The sequence below is a fragment of the Silene latifolia genome, chromosome X (genome assembly GCF_048544455.1).
Source record: "Silene latifolia isolate original U9 population chromosome X, ASM4854445v1, whole genome shotgun sequence".
In the NCBI taxonomy this organism is placed as follows: Eukaryota; Viridiplantae; Streptophyta; class Magnoliopsida; order Caryophyllales; family Caryophyllaceae; genus Silene; species Silene latifolia.
The window spans coordinates 333,092,244-333,098,937 of NC_133537.1; positions in this window are offsets into that span (position 1 = coordinate 333,092,244).

A 6,694-nucleotide genomic window follows, 5' to 3' on the forward strand; every position below is an offset into this window, starting at 1 on the left:
AACCGGTGCTTAGTCCCCTTCCTTTTGCACAGTGGGGGATGGATTTATTAGGGCCATTTCCAACGGCCTCCGGAGGAAGAAAGTACCTGATTGTCGCCGTTGACTACTTCACCAAATGGGTCGAAGCTGTCGCGGTACCTGCCAAAACTACGGCGGCCGTAAGAAAAGTAATTTGGGAGAACGTTATAACTCGATTTGGGTTGCCCCAAGTAATGGTATTTGACCACGGCCGAGAGTTTTGGAGTGACATGGTGATGAACTGGCTAGAAGAGCTCAATATCAAGTTTGCATACTCCGCCGTCTGCCACCCTCAGAGCAACGGGCAGGCGGAAGCAGCTAATAAAACGATACTTAACGGGTTGAAAAAGAAGGTTGAAGATCTAAAAGGGAGGTGGGTTGATGAACTACCCGGCGTCCTGTGGTCACTTCGAACCACGGAGAAAGAAGCAACGGGGTACAGTCCATTCCACTTAGTCTATGGGTCTGAGGCCGTGCTGCCAATAGAAGCAACGGTGCCGACATTCAGAACGCAAACTTTTGACCAAGCTGAAAATGAGGAAGGCCTAAAAGCCTCCCTAGACCTGGTCGAAGAAAGCCGAGACACGGCACGGCTCAACTTAGCAGTCTATCAAAACCGGATGAGAAGAGCATACAACCGAAGGGTCCACAAAAGGGACTTAAGAGTTGGAGATCTAGTCCTAAGAAAGTCAGCCGCCACAAACAAAGGAAACGTCCATGGATAAATGACGGCTAACTGGGAAGGACCCTACAAAGTGGTTGAAGAAATGAGGCCGGGTACATACCGGCTGACAGACATGGAGGGTGTTCCTTTGATGAGCCACTGGAACACGGACAACTTAAAGAAATACTTTGTATAGCGGCGGAGGTGTCCGAGACTGTTGTGGGCACCCCAACGCTTGATTATATCTAAGGAAGAATGTTCCGGGTTTTTCATCAAAATGAAGTGTCCCTCCCATAGTCATATCAAGATATTTGCAACAGCAGTCAAAACGTTAACTCAGTTGCCCCGGCCAAAGCCGGGAAGAAACGAGGGAACCACGACTTGCCCTCGGCTAATTAAGACCGAGCTTAAGAACGTATAAGTACCGTTGAGACGCAAATCTGACACCTCGGCAAATTAAGACCGGGCGTGGACGAGGACGCGATCAATAATCGTCTATAGATACGAACGCTGTCGCGCCGTAACCCCGATTCCCTCGGCCAAGGCCGGGAAGCAGCGGGGACACAACGACCGATACGCTAACATGTTCACAGCGGCGGTTGGGACACGCAAATCTGACCGCCTCGGGCGGTGGAGGAAGCGACCGACATGCCAACATGTTTAAAAACGTTAAGTACAGTTGAGATACGCATTCTAACTGCCTCGGCTAAAGCCGAAGGTAGAAACAAAAGAAGCGCTCAATTAATAACGTAAGAAGACAACTCAGACAAAAATGAGAAAAAGACCTCGGCCAAGCCAGAGGCAAAATAAACAAACTCTTACTAAAAATGTTTACAGGAAATACAAGGAAGAAATCGACGGCCGTCCCCATAGGGATAGCCTAAACACTACCTACCAAAGTTTACAAAAAAGAGAGGAACAGCAAAAGGGTACAGACATAAGACATGAAGTGCCAAAAGATGGCAGGGAGGAAAGGCTTAATAATTGGCCCCCGAACAGCTGAAGCTATCCGAGATGCCGGGTGAACCTGGTGACGACCGCCCGTCTCCCTATGCCTGTTGCTGCTCGCCACCGGCGACATCAGCGTTATTATCTTTGGTGGGCGACCCAGAAGCTGGCTCGGTAGCTTCAGCTTCAGCCGCCTTCATCTTCTCAGCTTCCTCCTTGGCCGCCTCCACCTTTTCAGCCTTGCCTCCTCCGCAGCCTTCTTCACCCTTGCCTCCTCCGCCATCTTCTCCTCTTCCTCCTTCTTCACCCTTGCCTCCTCCGCAGCCTTCTCATCCGCGGCCTCCACCTTAGCATCGAGCTTATCATCAAACAGCTCGTCAAATTTTTGCCACGGAAAGGAGCCATCAGTAAAGAGCTCCCCGATCACTTCTCTGGCGGCTTCTTCGGCCAGGTCCCGGTATTGGGCGCACATATTAGGGAGGACGACGCTTTGGAGCGTCTCAATGTCCTCCTCCTTCTGGGTGATGATAGCCCTCGTGTTCCGAATCACCTTCGCCTGGGCCCCGAACAGGGACTTCCACTCGTCTCTCTTCTTGGCAGTAAAGTCGACGACAGCCTGGAGGTGGTCGCGCTCCTCCAGCCGCTTAGCGACATCAGCCTCCGCGGCCTCAGCCTTAGCTCTCTCAGCAAGGACCGCCTTTTCAGCGTCCTCCCTAAGTTTTCGCTCGGCGAGGACCGCCTTTTCAGCCTCGACCTTGGCCCTCTCGGCTTCCTTCTTCGCAGCATCGAGCTCAAGCCTGAGCCGCTCAAGCTGTGGGGCAGCTTCGGCCATGACCTTTTCTTGCTCCACGATGTAAGCACCGGCCACGTCAGCCCACTAAGCCAGTGCCTTCCTAATCTGGGCGGGAGAAGGCTTCGGGGAGGAGGAGACGGCAGCGGCATCTTTATCAACCGTCTGCGCATGCCGCCTCTCTAATCGTAATTCAGAGGGACCAGTAGACGGCGGCGGCTGATCTGCAAAAAACTCAGACAAAGCATCCATGTCAACGTTCATTGACATGCCAGAGAGCCTGTCATCAGAAACGCCTAATGAACTAGCTAAATCTGAGCCACAGGTTAGATCCGTACCAGTCCGGGGCTTCTTAAACAGAGGGTCGGCTGGCCCCTTTCCTTTGCCGGCCTCGGCAGTAGTAGCAGCGGTAGCAGCGGCAGTGGCAGTCTCTTTTCTCTTACGTAAGAGAGGAGATTCCTCTGCCACGGTGACCTCATCCTCGGTAATATCGACGACCACCACCGTCTCCTTTTGGACTGCAGGGATTGGAGGTTGAACTGAAGTTGACGCCGTCGCCGCCAAAGACTTTGCTTTTCGCGTTCGGCGCGACACTTTACCGGCAACTTTCGCCTGGGCCGCCGTCACATCTAGGCCCTTCAGCTGCTGATCCATAAGGTCGTTTGGCGCCGGTCTGCGATCACGTGTATCGACCTTCGGATGCAACTCAACAACTTTCTTGTCCTTGTCAAGTCCCATCTTCTTGAGGAATTCCTCAGACAGATCCGGGCCAAAACGGTCTGCAAAGGAAACGAAGCAAGAGTTAAGTAAAAGAGATAAATCAAAATTCAAGAAAAGAAACATTAAAAGCAGAGATGGGCCTCACACCGACCCCACTCACCCTGTTCGAGGGCCGGTATGAGGCCGACGTGGCAGAGCGGCTCATCCTGAAGAATGATCTGCGTCGGGGGCATCCATCCCTTCGGCGTCCCATCCTTCTCGGTCTCAAACAGCTTCATTGCCCGTTTTTCGTCCTCATTAAGATGGACCTTGATGGCATCCATCTTAAGCTTATTCCGGGAGACATATTTTTCGCGCTCCCCCCGACTCTCACACCGCAAATAGACATGGCTTTGGAAGGACCGGGGCAGCGGATAATCCCCTGGAACCTCAACATATACCCACTGTGCCTTCCAGTCCTTGCAGGAAGTAAGCTTAGGGACGGTGATATAACCTGGCTCGGTCTGTATGCTATACCACCCCCTGCCACCTTGGACATTCATTCGAAGGTGATGAAGCCGGCGGAATAGGTTCACCGTTGGGGCCTCCCCCTTAAACTGGCATAGCCACACAAAACCAACAATCGTCCTAATGGCCAGCGGATGCAGCTGCGCCACAGCGACGTTCATTGCTTTAATAATAGCAGCAACGTATACATTGAGAGGAAACCGGAGCCCATACTCCAGGTGTCTCATGTATACGCCGATACAACCCGGAGGAGGGCAACAGGCGACCTGCCCCTCTTTAGGAATAACAATCCTATACTCCCTGCCGAAGGAGAAATGATGTTCGAAAAAATCAGGACCAGAACAACTGGCGAACTTGTTGGTCCACGCACGATCAGGGCCGATATTACAGGCGTCGCCGTGATCCAGGAGATGCGGTCTCTCCTCATCAGAATGAGCCCTTTCCTCATTATCACCGTCATCATCAACATCATCATCATCCTCCCAATCCTCCAAAACTTTTGGATCAACTTCGGGAGAAGGAGACCTAGGGCCCCCGGACCTTATCGGGATGGTGGCTAGTGCCTCCTCTTCATCAAGGCGCGACGGGGAACCCCCCGGCGCAGGATTAATAGGTCCGGCATCCGCAGAAGACATGTTCACAACAAAAAACTTAACAATTAAAAGTTAGAAAATTTGTTTGTTTACCTTGGGAAGAGTGTTACGCCGAGTAACGCTTCAAAGACTAGAGAGAAGTTTCGTCAAAGAAAACTAATCAAGAAGAAGAAAATTTTTTGAGAAAATGAATTTGGAAGGCCAAATTCAGGGGCTAACTGCCCTATTTATAGGGCAAAGCCCACTCAATCCGACCAATCAGGGCAAAGCCCATGAAGCGTCAACCAATCAACACCGAGACACGTGTCAAGCATGCAGCCACGGAATGTCAATCGACAAACAGTTACGAAACTTCCTCAACACGCTCCTTGACAGAATGCCAATCAACGTATCTTCTTCAAAAACAACCCTTGGTATCTACTTACCCAAACGGCCCGCTGATTCGACCAAGCTTGACAGCACCGGCTGGGGGCAATCAAAAGCACACGGCACTCACAACCTCGGTCTCAGCCAGCACCATTTTCTTTTCCACATTTGATGTCCATTACACATCCATGTGGAGGGGGGATACGGTATACGGTACGGCCTAAGCAGAACCAAGCCGAGGAAGAAGAAGCCGGGGCAGAAATTTTTACTTGCGCAGAATATACGCTCAACATACATCGGAGCCCATACCACGGCATAGACTACGCTGGGGGCAAATTGATGGGGCATATTCTGCACCCGCTGACCGAGTCAACATATTGACCAAGGTCAAAGACATCCACAGCAATTCGACATATCAGACAGACTAGCCGATGCAGCCTGTCGGCCTGTCATTTGGGTCCCGGCTAGGACAACTAACCAGCCGGGATACATATCCGCGTACTCATATCCAAGACCCCTCGGCCGGCCTGCCATGGGTCCCTCGGCCGAGGGTAGAACGGTCTTTCCACCTGCTAGCCACTTGGCCACTTGGCCACTTGGCCACTACGTGACAAAAGGTGAAAGTCTATAAATACTCCACTTCTCTCAACGAGAAAAGGATCCAAAATATAACCTAATCATCTCACAATACTCTAATCTGGTATTAACTCCCTTATCTCTCTACAATATACTTTGCCAAGTTACACACAACTTAATCCCCTTTAAGTTAACTGACTTGAGCGTCGGAGTGAGTACGCTCGGTGCCAAGCCGAGCCCTCAGTTTGTTCATTGTTTCAGGAGAGGCCGAAAGGAAGAGTCAAGCAAAGTCATCATTCTACAAAGCTTACGTGGTAACAAACACTGCTCCGAATTACACCCGGAACAACTTCATTATATCCTTCAAAATATACCCTTTCGCCAACGCCAAATTGTGCCTCTGAGGTATCGGTGTGTAGGCCGTTCTTGCTCCTGCCATGCCCGTCTCTTCAATGATGTTTGTAGCATATTTCCGCTGATTAAGGAAGAGCCCATTTGCACCGTGAGCTACTTCTATTCCGAGAAAGTACTTGAGTCTTCCCAAGTCTTTTATCCCAAACATCTTATCCAAGAAATTTTTGAACTTCACACAAGCCTCACTATTGTTGCTAACCACAATCATATCGTCAACATAAACAAGTACACCAATAAAAATACCTTCCCGATTGTAGGTGAACAACGAATAGTCTGCCAACGATTGCGTGAAACCGTACCCTTTCATCGAAGCTGTTAACTTTGCGAACCAATTTGGGGAAGCTTGTTTTAATCCATAAATGGACTTCAACAATTTACACACCTTATTTCCTCCACTTTTATCAAATCCTTGTGGCATCCTCATGTACACTTCTTCATCAAGGTCTCCATGTAAGAATGCGTTATTCACGTCTAGCTGCTCGATATTCCATCCTTTTATCACAGCTACTGCGAGCATACATCTTACACTGGTCATTTTTGCCACTGGCGCATAAGTTTCGTGAAAGTCTATACCTTCTACTTGAGTGAAACCTTGTGCAACGAGTCTCGCCTTGTATCGTTCCACCGTCCCATCTGCTTTATATTTAATTTTGTACACCCATTTGCATCCGATTGGTTTCTTGCCTTTGGGCAAAGTAACCACTTTCCAAGTCTCATTTTTCTCGAGAGCTTTTATCTCTCTGCTCATCGCTTCTCGCCACTTATCATTCTTCACTGCTTGATGATAGTGACTTGGTTCTTGATTGCCATCAATTGTTGCTAGGAATGCCCTGTGAGATTGTGAGAAACAATTCGTAACTGTAACACCCCCATACTCCAAGCGCCTTACCAGGACCACTCAGGTATGAAGACATTACCATCTCGGTTGCCCGAGGCAATGATAATCAAATAAACAATGAAGAAACAACGTTTAAATATAAATACTTAGTGAAGAGTTACAATTCTCAAAACCAAACCAAAAGTGCAATACATGTTCTCAAACTGACTGTTCTAACTGAAATGTAAATAACTAATAAGCTACAGCGGAAGACTCCTATC